A 20399-nucleotide genomic window follows, 5' to 3' on the forward strand; every position below is an offset into this window, starting at 1 on the left:
AGAATTGGTGGCAAGAAGCTTCATGTTGCCTCGCCTGTGTCTTTCTGTGACAAAAGGCTTATTTCTTGCAACCAGTTCGACTTGGCCGTGGCATTAAGTCATACCGTTTGCCATGCTTGGTTTATGGCTGTGGCTACAAGTGGGAATTTTGCATCGATGGTGGCAAGAAGGTTCTTAAGTTGGCCAATATTTATTTTCCGAAAAAAAGGTGAAGAAAACACATTCCCTCGGTCTATTTTATTCTTTTCCTCCGTTTATTTTGGTGAAAAAATTGAACCCTGAAACTTTAGAAAGAACAAATGGAAATATAACAAAAATAGAAATCATAATTGAACCCCAAAACTTCCACCACTCCCGAAATTTCCACCATTTCAACCACTTTCTTCACTGCTTCCGACTCCTTTTTCACTTCTACCTCCTTCACTACTGCTTCTTAGGTATAATAATTCATTCTTCCCTATTTCTTCCTTCTAACTAGCATGTTAACAATTCTTAACTGATGTATTGGGTATCCAATATAATAAATTATTGAAAAGTCTTAAGAAAAACTGTTTTGTGGTTCATTATTTCAAATCCGAATCAGGTAGAAAAAGTAGTTAACTTGCAATCTTATATCAATCCTATCCCTTTGTTTATTGTGTTTGTAGATATATATGTATGAGTTTCTAATCCTTTCTATATTATTTGTAGGTAAAAAGTATGCCTTTCTAAGTTTAAAGCTTTAGCCTTTTATTTTCTTATTAAGAGGTAAACTTCATAACTTGTGCATTTATATTATTAAATTAGCTTGTTGTAGTGATCCTGTTCTAGACACATCACTTGCTGTCTTTATCAGTTGTTGTTGCTGCTGCTTCTGGTCAAGATGCTCGTTTGATGTCTTCTTGCTGCTAGGAGAGTTTGGTTCTAACTGAGCATCAACTTTATAGGAAATAATATTTTTGGGCAGATCCCGAATCTGTACTCTCTCTCCTGATTTTGAACTTCCCTGAACAAAAGAAAAAAAAAGTTCAAAATGAGTGCTCAAAGTTTTTTGCGGTTGAAGTTAGAAATTCAAGTGGGAATATAAGAATCAACTCACAGCACCTAAACCAACACTGAATAACACAAAAAATAAAAGCATAATATTTTCTTGCACTTCTACAATTCTACTCCAAGTCTGTAACCAAGACATGTGTAGAGTAGATAGTTAATAGTTTAAACTTATTTAAAATACAAGAGGAGGTAACCAAGACATGTGTAGTAGATAGTTAATAGTTTAAACTTATTTAAAATACAAGAGGAGATAATCAAATACTATGGGAGTCTCTTGAAATCTCACTGGCCATGAAGGAAACATTTCTAGTGTAGTAGCTGGTCTTGTAGTGAAGAAAGCAGCAAAAACACAAAAAATAAAATCTTAAGAGGATCAGCAAATAGCGTGGACCATGCCTGAAGTGTAATGTTGTTGTGGCATAGTTGTGTTTGATGATGTTAATCTTATTAGTGTAATGATCATTTTCCTGTCTTTGTTATACTAAATATTTAATTTTTAAACTTATTGTAGGAGATGATATTCTTACTAAACAAGATTGTCATATTTATTGTTTTCTTATGTAGCTGTTGTAGTTCAATATCTTAATGGATAAAAGTTGGATGGATCCGATTGTGGGGAAATGCAGTCACAAGTATATACTAGGTTGTCAGCAATTTATAGAGTTTGCTTGGAATAATCGAAATATGGAACTCGGTGATGAGATGTACTGCCCATGTGTTAGATGCATTAATATAATGCGATGGCCTAAAAATATAGTGGAACATCATATACGAAATCGTGGTATATTACGGAGTTACGTCCGTTGGACAAAGCATGGGGAGAGTAGGGGAGGTGAATACTAGTCACGAGTCCAATGAGGGTGACAATGTGCATACAATGTTGCAAGATGGTTTAGGATTTCAGAACACAGTTGGTATAGACAATGAGATACCAGCTGATCAGAATTCAAATAAGTCTAGTTCTAGCGGCACGTACGGATGAGCCAAACGAGGAAGCACAGAAGTTTTACAAGTTGTTGAAGGAAGCAGATACACCCTTGTACCCGGGCCGTACTAAGAGTTCAAAATTGTCTTTCCTAGTACGCTTGCTTCATGTAAAGTGTCTTAACGGCTGGAGTAATCATTCGTTTGACATGTTGCTTAAGGTATTGAATGGTTCACTTCCAGATGACATCAATATGCCCAAGAATCACTATGAATAAAAAAAACAACTGCGGGATCTTGGGATGGAGTGCATTAAGATAGATGTATGTCCAAATGATTGTATGCTGTATTGGAAGGATAATAAATAGGTCATGGACAAGGATAATTGTGATATATGTGGTGAGTTAAGATGCATTACGACTTCATTGGAGTGTATAGAGAACGAAGTTAGTTCATCCGCAAACCCTAAAAAAAAGGCTGCTAAGGTTTTGTGATACTTTCCCGTAAAGCCAAGACTCCAAAGATTATTTATGTGCTCAAAAACATCTAAAGATATGAGATGGCATCCTGAAGATCGTACGAAAGATGGTGCTTTGAGGCATCCAGCTGACTCCGAGGAATGGAAAAATTTAGACCAAAGATATCCTTCATTTGGTTTAGAATCTCGCAATGTCAGACTCGGTATGGATAGTGATGGCTTCAATCCTTTTGGTAGTCTTAGTTCTATTCATAGCACTTGGCCTGTTGTTCTAGTTCCGTATAATCTGCCGCCATGGATGTGTATGAAGCAACCTTTTCTCATCATGTCATTGCTAATTCTTGGCCTTAGCAGTCCTGGAAAGAACATTGACGTGTACTTGCAGCCATTGATTGATGAGTTAAAGGAGTTATGGGAAAAGGGAGTTGAAACATACGATGCATCTTCAAAACAGAATTTTAAAATGCATGTAGCTGTTTTGTGAACTATTAACGACTTCCCAGCATTTGCTAATTTGTCTGGATGGAGCACTAAAGGTCAAGTTGCCTATCCCTCTTGCCATGAGAAGACATGCTCAAAATGGTTGAAAAATGGGAAAAAGTTATGTTATATAGGAAATCGTAAATTCCTGCCACTTAATTATAGATATCGAAAGAAAAAGAGTTCTTTTGACAACAATACTGAAATGGGAGTTGCCCTAAGTCCCTTTAGCGGAAGTGATGTACTTGCTCAATTACATGGGTACGACCAAATCACATTTGGTAAGGCGGAGTGTGATAAGGTTGGACAGAAGAGAAAAAGAGATGATAATTATCTGCCACACAATTGGAAGAAGATCAATGTATTTTTTGATCTCCCGTATTGGAAACACCTTCGTGTACTCCATAATCTAGATGTCATGAACATTGAAAAGAACAACGGTGAGAGTTGGCTTGGGACCTTGCTGAATTTAGAGAAGAAATCAAAGGATAACTTGAAGGCAAGTCAAGATTTGGTGTTAATGGGTATGCGAAAGTCACTTCATCCGATAGCTAAAAAGGGTAACAAGTACTATATCCCCCCTGCACCTTATACCTTGTCCTCGACTGAGAAGAGAAAGCTTTGTCAATTCTTGAAAGGTATTAAAGTTCCCGATAATTTTTCATCCAATATATCGCGTCGTGTTCAGGTGAAAGAATGCAAAATACCTGGCCTGAAAAGCCATGATTGGCATGTTCTAGTTCAACAACTACTTCTAGTTGCAATACGTGGAATTTTACCTAAGGAAGTTACGTTAGTTCTCGTTGAGCTCTCTAATTTCTACAAGCAGTTCTGTTTGAAAGTATTATGGGTTGCAGAGTTGGAGCGTCTTGAGTACCAGATTGTTGTCACACTATGTAAAATGGAAATGATCTTTCCTCCATCCTTTTTTGATGTTATGGTGCACTTGCGTATTCATTTAGCTGGTCAAGCTAAGCTCGCTGGACCCATGTACTATCGATAGATGTACCCAATCGAAAAGTCAGTATGTAAATATAATAGTAATGGTTACTTGTATGTTTTGTTGTTAAAATATGAACTTAAATTTTGTCTTATTTTATAGGGTGAACTAGTATTACCCCCCCACTAGATGAGCCAATTAGGATTTCTCTCCCACTAGATTGGAAATTAGGGTCTCCCCCCTAAATACACACAAAATTTTTTCGGTCAACCCACCTTGACTTTTTTTTTGTGTGTATTTAGGGGAGACCCTAATTTCCCATCTAGTGGGGAATCATAATTGGCTCATCTAGTGGGGGGGGGGGGGGGGTAATACTAGTTAACCCTATTTTATATTTATTCAGGTACGTATACACCTTGAAGAAGTATGTTCGTAATAAGAGTAGACCAGAGGGATCTATTGCCGAAGGGTACCTTGTCGATGAATGTTTGAATTTTTGCTCAAGATACTTAAATGATGGGATTGAGACTAAGTTCAACCGGCTGGGGAGGAATGAAGAGTTCCAAGTCGTTGGATTAGATGGAAAGTTTTCTATTTTTTGTGGAAACAGACGTGCTTTAGGGAAGGGGACGTTTCAGACTCTAATAGACGATGAGTGGGAACAAGCTCGCTTGTATGTGCTAATCAATTGGGAGGAAGTGGTACCGTTTGTTGAGTAAGTACACCTTATTGAAATTGTGCCTTTGTTAACAGAAATATTATTTATAAACACGTGTCATAAATACTCAATATAATTTAAACAATTTTTTATACAGGAAGCACAAACAAGTGATTAGGGATGAGCTCAGGCGGCGGGCAAGTGCTAGGACTATGGACCGTATTCATAATGAATGTTTTGGTAAATGGTTTGAAAACCATGTAAGTGTTACATGTATGCAGTTAGATAATGTTTTTATCAATTTGTGAATATATCTGTAAATTACAATTTGTGGGTATCTATAGGATTTAGAGGACTGGTAATTAGTCTGTCCAACACAAAGAACAAGGAAAAACTACCTTTACTCTCCCCTGACACATTATTTGTGTAGGGTGCATGAAGATGTATATTATTTGTTTCTTCCTTTTGTTAATGTAGGCCTATGTAGCAAAACAGGAAGGTGTAGACTTTCTTACCTATTCCTAGACTACAATTTCAGTTTAGATTAAAAGAAAACTCCCTAACTAGTAGAAAAAGAAAGATTATTGTTATGTCATCTCTAGTTGAATGCCTAGGTTTGCTGTTATTGTTTGGCACCTCTTTTATATATTGATTTCTAGAATCTAGAACAAATCCGAGGGTGATCAACTAGATGTGAAGTGATCATATGCCTCACTTTCAGGCAAGTTGAGGTTGATAATCTCTATGTATTTTAGTTGGTTGACTGAATAAGGGACATCCATCTTACTTCTAGCAGCATCATCATCCATAAAAACTCTGGTCACAAAGATTAGTGCTTCTGAAATGTGATTAAACTAAGATTCTTTAGTGCAGGCATCTAAGTCATGTTCTTGTCTGCATGGGTATTAAACTAAGATGTATCCATGCATATATTAATTTTTTTTCTTCTTATCTTAATAGGTCCAGCAAATGAAAAAGGATGGGGAGTTGGTCATCGAGCAACTTCAGAGTTTAACATATGGTCCAAGTCGATTTGCTTCTTGTTTCATGGGATGTGTTGCAAATGGATTTAGTTTTCATATAAAAGTTCGCGAGTCATGAAGGAAAATGCAGAATAGTGGAGTTTTTGTATCAGCAGAAACATCGAGCTTTGCAAGCGCAAAAGACATAAACCCAGTGACTAGTAGTGTTGGTTATTATGGTGTGCTAAATGACATAGTTGAGTTGCGTTATTGTAAGGAGAATAGAGTGCTTCTGTTTAAATGTGATTGGTGGGATGTTATGACTTGTGCTGGAATGAAAATAGATGAATATGGGTTCACTACTGTGAACTTTACACGAACCTTAGCTACAAATGAACCATTCATTCTAGCATCTCAAGCTGAACAGGTTTTTTTATGTCCAGGATAATTTGGATGATAACTGGCGAGTTGTGTTGAAGATGCTTCCAAGGGACTTGTACGATATGTGTTTAGTAGTTAAGCCGATTGAAGATAACACGTCTTGCATGCACCAAGATGTGGATAACGACATAGCTGACACCACACATGACATTGATGGTTGGACTAGGAGTGAGATTGATGGAGTAGAAGTTGATGCAGATATTGTTGATGAAGATATAGTTGACGTTGTCGAATGTGATGAAGACTTCATCAATGATAGTGATTGTGAGGAAGACATCATTGATTTCAGTGATGAAGATGAAGACGACATTGATTTCAGTGATGAAGATTAGATGTAGTTTGCCTTTTTTTATGCTGTTTTTTTGTTTGTTTTGGGAGTGGTTATTATCTGATTTTAGTTTGCTTTGTTTCATGCATCTTTTAATGTTATATATAAACATATATTTTTCACTAATGACCTTTTTTTTATAACAGTTTACTAATGATTTAAGGTAGTATCACTTAACAAGATTGTAATATATTTGTTTCTAGTGTATTCAATGGTTTTACTTTGATGAATTGTTTTTTCTGACGATTTAGACAGGTGCAATGGTAAAACGCCGATGAGAGGATCCTAATGGTGATGAGAGCGGTACGTTTAACTAAGCATTCAATTTCATTATTGTCTGATGATTAATTAATGTAGCTTTGGGCATGTGTACAACTGGAAAGTGGGTTAGAGGCACTTCTACCCTTCCTAAGGTCGATTTGACTGGATAAAAAATTGGGAGCTCCAAGATGGAGGCCACAAACAGTGGTTATAGGATACCATTAAGGTATGGAAATTTGGAGCTGCACACACTTTCTAATAGAAAAACATTGTCTATTTCGTTTCTTAGTAGAACTATGATTCATTATAAACATATATGCAGAGCATTGCTTAAGCTTTTAATTTCTCGTTTTAGGAGTCATGGGAACTTAAGGAGATCTCTTGGAAGGATCCCACTTTGGGTCCAATTTCTGGGGACGAATTCAGAAACAAAAAGAGTAAATGGAAAAGAAACTTTTATACCCGCTATACCACATATGAAGAGCGTCTAAGCCATAGGCCACCACAACTATCACCAGAAGAGTGGGTTCAGCTTGTGGAGTTTTGGGATACTCCAGAGCATCAAGTAAGAAAAAGTAGTGTAACATTTAACTTAAATATATTTACATGGTACTATACTGACCAAGATCAATTTGTATGTATTATGTATGTGTAGGCAATTTCTAAACGTAACAAGGCTAACCGTGCTAAGCAAATAGTGAAGCACACTGCTGGAAGAATTAGCTTTCCCCAGTTTGAAGAGATAATGGTACATATGCTTATTATTTTTATTTTCCTATTGCGGTATTGAATTTGACTAGTAACAATTAGCAAATTTCTTTATGTTTGGTTAGAGTGAAGAGGCTGGAGCACCCCCTTCCTTAGGAGATCTTTTTGTGATGACTCACATAAGTCTAAAAATGCATGACACTCTTGATGATCAATCAAGAGATTACATTGTATGTGTGAGTTTGATCTTGGTAATAGCTTTAGTTTGAATATCTTACTCGGTTGTATGTAATATCGTATGTGCATTTTTTTTCCTGAAATACGAAGGACAAAATGAAAGAACTAGCAGGTAGAGATGAAGAAGGGACACAACAACCTCTCACAAATGAGATTTATAGGGAAGTGATGCCTCTAGAACGGCATGGATGTGTGAGGTTGAAGGGACGAGGTGTAACACCAACCAGCTACTTTGGCTCCCAGTTATCTTTGGACAATCCCGTGAATGACTTAGGAAACCAGGTGGCTGAAATGCAAAGAGTAGCGCAAGAGAAGGAAGAGGAAAGACAGCGTGAGATTGAAGAGATTAGGATGCAAGCACAGGAAAAAGATGAGCAAAGGCAACGTGAAATGGATGAGATGAAGAGACTGTTAAATGCACGAGATGTGGACATGGAAGCGCGACTTATGCAAAAGCTCTTAGAGATTACTGCAACTTGTTCACGTCCTTTTTCTGATTAAGTCAGTCAGTCCTTACCTTGTCATCACTCCTATCTTCTGTCCCTTGCTTGCTTTGCTGTTTATATGTTTGCGCCCCCTCCTTTTCTCCATCCTTATCTAAATGGAACGTGGGATTAGACGACGTTCGTTCTACCTTAGTTTTTAATTTAGATATTTCATCGCTCATGGTTGTTTTGAGTGACATATTCGGTAACATGAATTAAATGGAACCTGGAATAAAAATGGGAATGAGGGAATTGCTGTGTGCAGAGTAGGGATTAAGGGGATTATTGTTGGGATAGTGGGCAATAGTACCACAGACAATGGTGGCAATGCGACCTTTGGAATAGTGGGCATCGTAGGGATTGTAGGGATTGAAGGCAGTGTAGGCAAGTTAGTACTAGACAATGGTGGCATTGTAAGCTTCAGTAGAGACGGAATGCTTGGGAGAGAAGGTATTTGGCCTGTCGACAATGGTGGCAATGTCACTGTAGGTAGAGTTGGAATTGCTGGCATAGGAGTAAATGTAGGCATTGTAGGCATAGGAATAGTGGGAATACTAGGCAAGGTTGGTGCAGGTGGTGTGTCCAATAAATGGCGAGTAGCAATACTGACATTGATGCTTGACAATATCAAAGCAACAAACAAAAATAGGATGGAATCCTTGAATGATGCCATTAAACTTGAGCTAGCGTAAGCTAAAAAGTATCGATATGATTTATGTAAACTGAAGAGGTTGTGTTGTTTGTGAGGAGTTACAATCCCTGCTTGGACTTTTACAGTAAGTTCGGCTGGAGACGTAGTATGCAGTTGGTGGAAGCAAGAAGAACCAACAGTTTGGGCTGTTAGTTCACCTTCCCACCCATCTATCCCCAAGGTGTATTCACAATTTCACACTTTTGTTATTTTAATCAAAGTTGATAAGTTATATTAAAAAAAATAGATACACGTGTAACCCTTATTTTAATTGGTTCCTTTAACTATCTTCTTGTAGTTTAAAGCTATCTTTATGTCTGTGTGTGCACTTTAGTAAAATCAACATTATATTAAAACACTAAACATGGATGCAGTCTAATCATTGATTGATATGTGTAGGCTTGGAAGATATATGGTAACATATGGCTAATTTTGCAAAGGTGGTACAGGTAGGTATGTAAACATGCTTTCTTGTCTATGGAAATGGCTTTGAGCTTTGGTAGTTTATGATATATATTCATATGATGATTCACTTTTCATATGCTGGGTAGCACTTTATCTTGGTAGGTAGTATTTAATGGGGTATGCTGATTTTATTTTTCTGGAACTTGAGGATGTCTGAAGGACTTTGCAATAGGTGGCGCTTGTGAAATATATAGAATGTGAACTTTTCTGTCAAGACAACTTGGTTAGGCATTATTTGGTGGTCACTAGGTGTGTTGTAGTAATATGAAATTTATCTTTTAGGTGTTGCTTATGACAATCGCCTCGTAAAAACTTAATTAAGACAGTATGTTGCACTCTTCATCTTGTTGTTAAAAAACCACATACTAAAACTTACATATAGTAGTGAACGTGAAGTCATGAACACTTGTCCCCCTTATTCCCCACCCTTAATTGCATGTTTTACGATGAGCGGAATTTGTTGTTTGAAGCTTAACTAGTGTTATGTGGCAGTGCCTTCTTTTCGACTTCTTCCTTTAGAATTATTCACTGAAGCGATCTATAATGAAAGAACACTATTTGATCTTCTATTTCCACCACTTACCATAGAAGGATGGCATAGTTTATTTCTCATGGTCAGCTTGGCTCGATACAAGTTGAAAGGTTGTCCTAACAACATTTCTTCTCATTGTCTAATATTCTTATCAGCTCAGTAAATCTCTAGTTTTGTACACCCTGTTTTTGTATTCTATGTTGCTCTCTTTCATATTCATTCATAAGCCATACTGAACCTAACCATTTGCTTGGCTTTAAATAGCAATCACATGCATGTGTTTTAACTTTTAATCACATGCATGTGTTATGAACTTTTAAAAGTCATTTCATTATACTCAGATGACATGAGTTCTTGCATATTCTAAACTTGTGTCAAATAATGTTGCTTGTGTTTTGCAGAAAATGAGTACGCATTGATGACTTCTTGTACATGGTCGATTCCGAACTTCATGGTTTTTGAGATTTTGGTGCATATTGGATAAAAAAAATAGTAGTGCTATGCATGCGTGCTTGTTGATTTTGAATTTCCATCATAAAGATTTTTAGTGTGGATATTTTAAGACTTTGTTTTGTGAGATTGAAATACTCCAAAAAATGGAATGTTGTTTTCTCTCGGTACTGATTGGAATTGGGTTATCTACCATTTGAAATGAAATTATAGTTTAGATTCTTCTTCATAGCTTCATGTTTAAATTCTTTTTCATAATTTCACGATGGTTTTACAACACAAATTAGATATTAATAAAAAAAAACAAAAAAAAAAAATACGCACACACTTTTTGCCGCGGCCATTTGCGGCAAGAAGAATAACCAAATGCAAGGGCTCAACAATCATTTCTTGCCACGAAGGTGACAATAAAATATATCTTGCAGCGGCCCAACCCAAGACAAAAAGAAATTACTTTATTTTAAAAACAAAATCATTTCAAATATAAAACAACTTCTTGCCATGGCATGGCTGCGGCTAAATGTATCATCTTTTGCAGCACTGACAAAAGTGGTGGCCAAAAACTTCTTTCCACTAAAATACTGCCACCACCATTGCAAAAAGTTTTCCCGCGACAAAACACATTTTGCCATGACTTTTAGACATTTAGCCACCAGAGCTGGCCGCGGCGAAAAATCATATTTTTAGTAGTGAAATAAGAACTGTGAGAAAAAATTCGTTTAGAAGGAGAAAAGAAAGTTGGTCACTTAGCACATTATGTAACCGACACTAGCCTTGAAACATACAAGCTAAAAACAGACATAGAAACTAGTGTCAACATGGACAAAAACAAATACATGCGTTGACATGACTACACACAAAGGCGACAAAATACACACCCCGTAGATTAAAAAACATTGTATGCTTCCTTTAGATGATAAGGAAAAGAGAACAATTATATTCAATACGCAGTCTCACTCACATTTATAGTGTGCTAGTATTACATTCGGCCAAGGGCAAGCAACTAGTCAATTACATACTTTAGCAAATAGAAGTCAACAAAAAGAAAATAATAAAGGTACTAATGTAGAGGTTCTATCACTATGCATGCATGATGAACGCTTAAAGCTTCTAATAAATTGTCCCTTAAACTCCTATATGCAATTAATTTCACGTGCACTTAGTATCTATCTAATAACTTTTTTTTGCAAGGGATAATATAAATGATAAAACAAAGTATAACTTCAATAAATGGTTGATAATAGAACCTGCTATTAGTAACTGTTAGATAAAATGGCATAGCAACATATAGGATGCCGAAGCATATGATCGAAGCTCTTCCTGTATGCAGGGCTGCCAAATCATACCATCAGTGCTGCATTTGTGTGTAGCCTGTTATCATCTGCATGAACGCCCAGTAATGACTCAAAGTTAAATTTCGTGACTTTGATGATTTTAAAAAAAAATTACATTTTCAACATTGACTGTTCCAAAATAGATTGGCTTCTTACAATTAAAATGCCATGAACTTTAGATGGTTTCTGCTTGATAATCTCCATCATCTTGTATCCTACTGTTTTGTCTTTGCTAAATGCCCCAAGAATAGAAAATAACTGTCCCACCCAGGCTTCTCCAGTTAATAAATAATACAACATAAGAACCATTAAATTTGGGAATCGGCTCGAGATAGACCTTATAATGACCATTCATTCTCATCAGACAAAAAGACCATCAGACCAAAATCCGATAAACTTATTACCTGCTCGGCGATTATGCCTGCATTGGAGTACGACTCTCGGCTCTTTGAAGTAAGACCAGTAAGAATATATGCATATAATCCCCTAGAAAAAGTAATTCCTGGAATCACAGCTATACTTAATAATTCCAACCTCTATGCCGATACAAAACCAGCCAATAATCCCGCCAAAAAGGTCGAAAGATAGTGGATAAAACTAACTGAGAACAAGAAAACTTATAACAAAGAGAAAATTTGTTGCTAAACCTTTTTCATAATTATGAGCCCAACTTTTGCATCCAAAATAACTTGGTAGTAGGATTTTTATACTAAGTATTCATATAAACAAAATGACACATCATACAGAATGTCAAATGAGTACGTTAGTTTTCAGTTACCTATTAATTAGCACAAAGGTTAATCTTGTTACTTACAAGTTTCTAATAATTTATCAGTTCATTAATAAAGGTAAAAGAAAGCTAAAGCTTTGCAACCGCTCAAAAAGAAAATTAAATATTTTACAAAATATTCAACACCGATAAGCAAAATGTAAAACAATAATAATCAACTGCTAGCTATTCGAACAACGCAATTGCACAATAGTTATTTTCGATTAAAAGACCACATTTTTCAATCAAAATGTTTGAATTGGGGGAAACCATATTCAAAAGAGCAATCTTTTTCCTTAAACATCAAACAATATCGAGAATAACGAAACATGGAAAAGAATCTTACTTGTTCGCAAAACGCTCAGCAAAAATCGAAGTCCTCTAGTAGAGTGTAAAACATAGATAGGTTTTGAGAGTAGAAGATGGAGGACGTAAGCTAGGGCGTCAAGAGTGGAATATGAGATAAAATAGACACTGAGGGTTTTGTGCAGAAGATGAAACTGCTTGAAGAGAGGGGAAAGGCTTTAGGTTGTGCGTGGGGAGTTAGGGACTGGGGATTTAATACATTCATCGGTGGAGAAATCATTGATAGGTTGAAGAAGTTTCAGAAAAACTTTTAGCAAGACAAGGGGGGGTTTCGATAATACAAGACAAGGGTTTTTGGAGGCTAGACGAAGAAGGCAAAACTTTAAATTAGATCACTTTAGCCCGTCCTAGATTGAAGGAACAAAAGAAGTGATCTTCTATTTTTTGGGTTAAGGCCTCGCGACGGGTTTTCTCATGTTTGGGACTAAAAAACCCGTCTTAAATTTAAGACACGAATGCCTGTCTCAATAGGTCATCCTATTTCCACATTTTTGGTGTAGTGTTTTTTTTTTTTTCTGGTGCCCGTAGCCACGTATGGGCTGGAAGTTTTTGTAGGAAGCGGGAGTCTGAACGTGGGCTCACTGGGGTGTGTTTGTGTATCTAAGTAGTTATTTTTTAGTGGAGTTGTGGCGCGGACTGAAAACTAAATGAGGTCATTTAAGATAGTGACATAAAGTGCGGGAGTATGTAATTGTTTTGGGAGAATAGTCACAAATAATCTTCAATACACGAAGTTTTTCCAAGAAAAAAGGATTTGTGATGGTTCTTGATTCGGCAGCCATTTCAAAACAGTCACAAAAGGCTTTTTCTGCCATTTGTGACCGTTCTGAACAGAATAGTCACAAATAACATTTTAAAACAGTCCCAAAAACTTTTTTTTTTTCTACTAGTAATACCATAAATAATATCAAAAGTTTTGGATCAGATTGATTTTGGTGAGTTCGGATTAGAAATTCGGAAAAAGTGCATCCGATTCCAATATATATATATATATAAGCTCGCGCACATTCTCTCTCCTCAACATATCGCTCTATTTTGCACTCCAAACAATATTAGTGGCTCATAAAAAAGAGGAGGTGCTAATAATTAGAAATACCTCCCTACATTTGCTTAATTCTCCCTACTCTATTATTAAATTACTATTACCTCCTCAATTGTTGTATCTCGCCTTTCTCCAGTAAAAAAATCAAATGAAATTTCTAAATAAAAACAAAAATATAATCAATCCAAATATTTCCCATTGAAATATGTTCTGCGCAATTCAATAGACCATCAAACTGTTCTTCTCTGACGAACAACCTCCACAAAATTTCCCCTAAAGAAATCGATTAACTCTCCTCTTCTTCTCCAACAGGCACAATATTTTTCTCTTTCCCTCTTATTCTTTGATCAATAACTAACAATAACAAGACAACTATCAAGAGACAGATGGTGTTGAAAGGAGTTCACGTGGCCTCCAACCGTCATACATTGGATAAATAAAAATCTAACTTCTAAGTTTATAATATGAATTTATGCTCTCAAATTAAGCAACCATCAGGTACGATTTTGTTTTCTATCTCATTCTTCTTCTTCTTCTTCTTCTTCTTATCTCTTTCCTCATCGAAGGAGAACAACTTACAGAGCTTCATGGCAAGAGGTAATTACTTCTATTCACTTATTGTACGCTTCATTATTAATTATTGTTATTATTAATATGATTAGTGTTGCACAGCTTGCTCGAGTACTGATATTCAAAGCCATTGCGAATAGTTCAATTGGAGTTAAGTTTCAGAAGAGAATGTGTGTCGCGGCTGCTGTCGAGAATTCCTCCAATTTTAAGACTGTGGCTGAGAAATCAAGAAAAGAGAGGTAAGTTATTGAGAACAAGTTGTATTGGATTATCACTTTGGTTGCCAATTGGTTATGTTGTTTTGCATAAGTGAGCATACACTAATACTCGTAAGACATACTAGAAATTTCCCAATGAATATACAATTCATACACTAATAGGCTTCAGTATAACAAAGTTTGTTTCGCAAAATTCTAGATAGAATAATGTCATAGGGACTTCACTATCTCGGTAGGTGGAATCAAGTAAGAAACATGAAGATTATACAAAATTAAATCGAATTGTGTTGCTACTATCAAATGCTACAACTTAAATTCTGATCGAATTTTTTAATGCCCAATGAGTTTTATGAGTTATGCCAGTATATGAGATGTATTCACTGATTATTGAAGAGGGAAAAAGGGAGCAAATCACATAGAAGATGCTCATTAGCTCAGGCTACTCTACAATGGTTATCTGCAATGGCGCTTTACTAATGCCCAAGCATATGTTACATTAACAAATCACAAAGAATAACATCAGAGGTTTGTTTATTTTTTTGTATGGTGTTAATTGAGTCTATTGCCTGATACGTTTCAATTTTCATTTCTGGTAATTGGTATCCTTTGTCTTCCATGCATAAATTGAAAAGTTTGAATTGGGTTAGTAGGCTGTCTTTCACCTAAGATAACTTCATCAGTGAGAATACATCTAACTCGACCAAGTCATCCTGATGGTCTTTTTCCACTCTATTATCTTATTGTGTAAACCTCTGGCTCGTATACTTGAGTAAAGTTAGTAATTGTATATATTGTTCATAAATGCCTATACTAGCCACACCGTTTCAGTTCAACAATCAGCAAATGGTACTATTAATGCTTTGAGGCACAACGTCTATCATGGCATACAAGAAATTTTTCTCAGGTATAAATAGGAATTTAAACACCTATGGTGAACATTGTATTTGAATGGTAGTTCATTCATAGGTACACACTTCATTCATGTAGTATTGCCTTAATGAAGCAGTTCAAGAAAGAAACCATGTTAGCTATTTGTGATTCGTGTATTGGTAAATGAAAAATCAAAGCGGTTGTTTAATTAATACATGGTTGAAATTGTATAGTCTTTTGCATCTTCATAGGTATTTTAAGTTTGATTTCTTAAGAATATTAATGGGTTATTTAAGTTTGATTCTAAATGTGAAGTTTGCTGTAGAGAATAGTCGTGTATTTGTAAAGACAACATTAGATTTAACAATTGGCCTGACAATCGGCCACAGGACTATTAATTTATAAAGTACTATTACACTAGAAACTAAGAATGTCATCATCAACGTCGTAAAAATCCTATTGATAGTGTTAGTGGTGCTAAACTTATTCAACGCCTATATTTAATATGGATTAACCTGCTGGAATTACAATTGAGTATGGTGTTGAGCTATGCATTTTGATTTGTTACAATTTATTTATCTAAAGTTATCCCTTCAGAAAATGCTACTTAATTAAGCTATTGGTTTTTTTTTTCCAGTATATATATTATTTGTTCTTTTTTTTTGGTCGATAAAACAATTTTGTATTAGAATATCGATCAATGTAGTGAGATGTTGGATAATCTATTCTAATACTTTATGTTTGTCGTAATTTTGAAATATATTTTCCTTGGTTGTTTTCTGATTTTGCAGGCCTACGTTGTGTCAATTCAATTCAGATAAAGAGGCATATGCAATCAACAACAAATATTGGGTATGTGTTGAAATAACCTTTCACGCATGTGTATGCATAATTTTTGTTAATAAGCTTTTATTTGTCATAAAAGATTTTACATGATTTCATTCGTTTGGGTGGATGTCACCCTACTTCTCTAATCTCCTTGATAGGATCAATTTTGAGTTGCAGCTTCAGGGATAAGGAGTTGAATACCTTATAAATTCTCAAATGGTACACCCTATATCTCAAAGCTTAATACTTAAATCTTCAACTTAAATTGGACATAGTTCTTTTTTTAATTATTGTTGTTAATCTCTTTGGAAATAGATTTCTCTAAATTTGTTTTCTTGATTTTTGTAAGTTCTTCGATTTCCATTCTTCAATTTTCATAGGTTTTTATATTCTTTGTATTTTCATTTTTTGTTTTCCCAATGGTTTAACGTATCAGTGTTTTGTTACTATTCCAAATTAATGTGCTATTGCCTCATACTCTTCTTTGGTCCTTCCATCGAGAAAAGACCCCACAAGATGACCCTTACTCACCCACAATGCGCCAAACGTGCTTCCTGAGAAATCCCCATAGTGAACAACTTTCTGTTTAGGTTTGGTTTCTGTTTGTTTGGTTGAAATTGGTGTTTTTTTTTGTTCGATTTAAGTGTTAGAGATTCTATTTTTTACGTGCTCGAATTCAACTGTTTTTATATGATTTTTCATTAAAGTATTACCACACTGTTGTTCCTATGTTCAGCAACAAACTGACGTGAAAGTGCGTCGTCTGTCGGGACCGATGTTTCGTTGTCGAAAGCACCAACCTGTGGAGTGGTTATTTCGGATGCAGATACACTATTCTGTTCAATCTGTCGTAAAGCATTCACCAGGATGTCATATTCCTCATTATCAACATCTGCAACAGTTACACATACTTGCAGGTATGATTTTAAGCATCATGAATGATGGACAAATAGTAAGCGTAAAGCCCTAAACAGTTCATATTTTAACATATTCATCCAACCATATGAAAGTTATCCTGAAACAAGGAAAGTGTGAACTATCTCACTCTCTTATGGGTAAAATAACTTTAATAAATGGGATACTTGCATCTGCACAACGTCAAACCTTATTAGCACCTCAGTTTGGTAGTCAGTTGCAAGAGTAGTAGCATTGAGTGGTGGAATTCCGTGACCATCTCTAAGAACACCGAACCGGGGTGCTAAGGTTTGTCCTTTATCTTCGTTTAACAGAATTTTAGTATTTGAGCTCATATATTAGATTGAAGCATTGCCTGTTCCACCAGAACATGATGAATTGGTATATCCTTCTTGATTAACCCCTCCTTTGTGAGGAGCATTTTGTGTTCTAATTTGAGGTAACGTGGTAGATCCTTCTGCATTACCCGTTTCAACAGTAGTAACATAGAGTAATGGACGTCCTTTACCTGCAGTGAAACCACCACTTTCTAGGATGTGGGCAATAGTACAAACTACAGAACTATAAGGATCACTCCTAGAGCCTCCGGGTTCAATACGAACTACAGAACTATAAGGATGACTCCTGGAGTCTCCGGGTTCATTACGAACTACAAAGCTGTAAGGATGACTCCTGGAGCCTTTGGGTTCATTACGGCGTGGACTGGTATTTTAAGTACGTAAAGGTCCACTAGCCCTTTGAGAATATGTTGTGGGCGGTCTACCGTGTCCTCTTCCATAATTGTGTTCTCTGTGATGCGTTCTTATTAGTTGCATCTCCAGTTGTAGATTCTTTTGACCTATCCATCCTTAAAAACAAAGAAATAAGCTCTAGAGCCTCTCAGCACCTCTTTCCATACACTAGGAGAATCAGCCTCCAGTAGGAAGAACTCTGCAATTAGTGACATTTGAAAGAAAAAGGAAAACTAAAAAACCATCTAATGGAAACTAGCATAAGGTGTTGCAGTAAAGAGATTATAGCTCCTTCAACTTTTTGATTCAAAATATACTCTTTGATTCAAGACTAATTGTCTGTAGCATTCTTAATAATGGAAATTTATTTAAACCAGGGCCAAAAGGGAGATCTTATTAAGGTCTTGAGCCAGGGACAAAAGATTAAAACAACAAATTTTGGAACAGCATCTGTCACTTACTTGGACTTCGTCGCAATGATAAGGAAATTCAGATTTCTCTGCAGTCTGTTCAACGTTTTGTCACATTATGGCAATCATACTATTAGAAGGAATAAATGCATGCTAGCTTCTCACGATCGATGCATCCGATGCTCTAATTACAACCACCCCTGTAAATCAGATTCTATCTCCTTCACGATCGATGCATATGATGCTAGCTTCTGATAAGGCATTGTGATTCCATTGTGGACTATTAGATTTTGATGCATCATGTAAAACTTTTCACTTTGAAAATAAAATGTGTGTTTATTTTGTTAACTATTTACCAGTTTTTAACTCCAATCATGGGAAACATCTTTCTGCAGCCTGATAGACCAGATGAAATGGAAAGAGTAGAAGCCGCTGGTGGAAGAGTCATAAATTGGAATGTCTATAGAGTACTAGGAGTGCTTACTACTTTTTGATCCATAGGTATGTCCAATGATTTATCCTTTAAGAAATGGAATTAGTCTTCTACGTCCTGCTGTTTATGCTATCTTCTGAACGTAATTAAGATCTAAATATTATGAATGTAGGTGATCAGTACTTTAAACCGTATGTGATTTCTGTACCGGAGGTCAGCATAACAGAGTGAACGGAGAAAGACGAGTTTGTCATATTAGCAAGTGACGGTTTATAGGATGTTATGTCAAATGAGATGGCTTGCCAGGTTGTAAAGCATTGTCAAAATGGTCAAATTGGGAGAACATTTGCAAATTCCACTAAGGAAAGTGATGCTGCTGAAGCAGCAGCAGTCCTGGCTGAGTTGGCAATGGCTCGAGGGTAGTAAGGACAACATTAGTGCAGTGGTAATTGAGTTGACCAAATCAAGCTGAAAATATGTAAGCAGCAATTGTTCTGTTTTGTCCATATAGAGGCCGAAGTTTTAGTTTTCCATTGTAGTTTTATAATTTTCTTCTACTTGAGCTTTGAAGTTTCAATTTTGAAAAACAAACCGTGCAATGATACTTTCTATATGTATTTATGTTTCCATGGATTGGCTAAAAGGGAGAAAAGGATTGTAATATAGCATTCCCTCTATAATTATTTCTTCAACTCGAAGCAGTACGTAAGCATTTAGCAGAGATTCACCTTATTACCGATACTGATAGTACATCCCAAAAAAGCAAATAATGATTGAATGTCCTCGACTCCTAGGTGAACGTATAATTTTCGTTCTTCCTTTTCCTAAGCTTTCATGCTTTGGTAGGACTCCAGTATAAGAGTTCACAATTAATTCACGTTGTTTGTTTGTTTTAGAAAAAGGACGAATATTACAAATAAGGTTTACTCACAACTGCTGTGGTAATGGAGATTTTCAGCAGACCCAGCAAGTAAACCAAGGCCGATTGCCTAACTAAAAAACCAGTTTGATAATGCTCCTTAGGAATGATCTTTTGTCCTATGGACTAAGAGTTGTATATGTACACACACAATACAATAACTTCTAGATAATTGGAAAAAAAAAAATCTAATTTAAGATATATACAAATTATGTAGTAATTGAGCCTCCTGCGAAATCATGCCTTATCTCCTATATCTATACAAATCACGTAGTAAATGAAGCAACTCCTAAAAAAAAGGAATGCTAAATAATTATAAATACCTCCCTAGATTTGCTTAATTCTCCATAATCTACTATTCACTTATACACATTCAACCAAAAACCTATTACCATACTCAACCAAAACTTGTACATTGTTCACCAAATCAGGTACTCTTCTTACTATTTATGTTATGTTTGATTCGATTTTTTTTTTGCGTGGAGATGGGGACTTAGAAATGCAACGATACTGTTCAGGGATGCCTAGGCATCAAGGGTAGAAAGTAGGACTAAAGCCTCTTTGCCATTATTTTGTTGCTTTGGGTCAGATATAACATAGCCCGTTTGACGAGCGTACACAGACAAGTCTTTACAATGCCTCTTGCTTTTATTGATAGCTATTATATTTGTTTTAGTAAATTTTAGTATTTCTTATAATAATTTTATGTCTTATGCAACTTACAGTTCTAATATGGTTGCAAGAGGGACAACAAAGCGTACTACAAATAGTGCCAGAGCAGCACATGGTACAACTAAACCTAGAGCTGCAAGAAGATCAAGAACAAACGTATCTGACCCTGAAAATTGTTCGGCAAAAAAACCAATTCTTAGTACTCCAATACTAAGTAAAGAAGAATATAAATTTAATCGATCTAATCGGA

General features: G+C 35.9%; 1 long non-coding RNA gene across 1 annotated transcript; it reads right to left on the minus strand.

Moving 5' to 3' along the window:
- Nucleotides 1-592: 592 nt before the first annotated feature.
- On the minus strand, nucleotides 593-12977 carry LOC147486865 (uncharacterized). Its single transcript, XR_015202812.1, has 4 exons — nucleotides 12522-12977; nucleotides 11563-11908; nucleotides 11320-11453; nucleotides 593-985 (listed from the first exon to the last, which is right to left on the minus strand). It is a non-coding gene; the product is annotated as an uncharacterized LOC147486865 (long non-coding RNA).
- Between the last annotated feature and the right edge of the window lie 7422 nt (nucleotides 12978-20399).

This window comes from Coptis chinensis, chromosome 7, assembly GCF_015680905.1.
Source record: "Coptis chinensis isolate HL-2020 chromosome 7, ASM1568090v1, whole genome shotgun sequence".
NCBI classification, from domain to species: Eukaryota; Viridiplantae; Streptophyta; class Magnoliopsida; order Ranunculales; family Ranunculaceae; genus Coptis; species Coptis chinensis.